Source organism: Citrus clementina, unplaced genomic scaffold, assembly GCF_000493195.1.
Source record: "Citrus clementina cultivar Clemenules unplaced genomic scaffold, Citrus_clementina_v1.0 scaffold_4, whole genome shotgun sequence".
Classification (NCBI taxonomy): Eukaryota; Viridiplantae; Streptophyta; class Magnoliopsida; order Sapindales; family Rutaceae; genus Citrus; species Citrus x clementina.
In genome coordinates this window covers 12613160-12614427 of record NW_006262274.1, presented here as the reverse complement: position 1 = coordinate 12614427, position 1268 = coordinate 12613160, and the positions used below count along the sequence as shown (strand labels likewise).

General features: G+C 27.7%; 1 pseudogene; it reads left to right on the top strand.

The window, feature by feature from the left end:
* The window catches only part of LOC112099098, a 14091-nt pseudogene continuing 12823 nt past the window's right edge, over window positions 1-1268 (top strand).

The window sequence follows — 1268 nt, the reverse complement described above, 5'->3', positions numbered from 1 at the left end:
ATGAAGAAGGAGCTTAAGAGGAAGTTTTTGCTAGATAACTACAAGCAAGACATCTATCTCAAGATTCATAGCTTTAACCAAAAGGAATTATCAGTGGAAGATTATACAACAGAGTTTTACAATCTAATAATGAAGTATGATTTGGGAGAGGTGGAAGAGCATACATTCGTATGCTATCTTGGAGATCTAAAACCTGAGATTGGTAATGTGGTACAGCTACAACCATATTGGACTTACAATACTGTGAGCATACTAGCGCTTAAAGTGGAGAGACAACAAAAAGATGCTCATGCTAGTGGCTTTCGTTCCTTGGTCATGATGTTAATCAAGGAAGTAACTTTGTTTCAAAAACAAAATATTAGTTGAGACGAGTTAAAAGTGTTTAATTTACTCCCAAGTATAAGATTGCCAAATTATACTATATTTCGGTGAGTCCGAGGTCGATCCACAGATAAATAATTTAATTTTTTTATTTAAGTTTATTTAAAAAATGAAATTAAAATTAAAATATAAGCAATTTAATTTTAAAAAAAAATGAAATTGAATTAGTTAGGGTTATGGATCCACTCCTAGTAAAAAAAATACAATTTAATAAATTCTTTTTTTATTGCCCAAAAGATTAATTGTATAAATTACAGTTATTTTCCCATTAATTTTATTATGGATTAAGTACTTAATGTGTCAAAACTTAACTTGTGTACAACAAGTCAAAATACTATTTTACCACACTTTATACTAATATATAAAGAATTTATTGTGCCAAACTCCCGTGTTTGTTTACAATAAATCAAAATTTCAAAATATAAAATATGGATAAAATTAAATAGAAAATAATTTACTCTATATAATTAAAAATAGAATTTGATTAAATCATATTTTCTGCTAAGAGTTTCACCTCACCCTAACTATTAGTATTTACCTAAACATATTTGAAATAAAAGAAATTATTAAAATTGAAAATAGCATAAAAATGGTATTTGAAAATTGAAATAAAACTAGTTTTACTTATTAAAAATTTATTATAAAAAGAAATGAGAAGAAGAATTTGAGGAGAAAGAAGAGAATGAAAGGTGTGGAGTGTGTGTTCCCCCCCCCCCCCCCTCTATTTATACTAATATAAGATTAATCCCCCCCCCACAAATAAATAAAACAAATTACATTTTAACCTTACATTTGTCCCACTAACAAAACATAAACCTAACTTAGCTCCGTTTGTACAGTTTATTAAATAGAGCTTATAACAATAAAGCTTATAGCAGTAGAGCTTA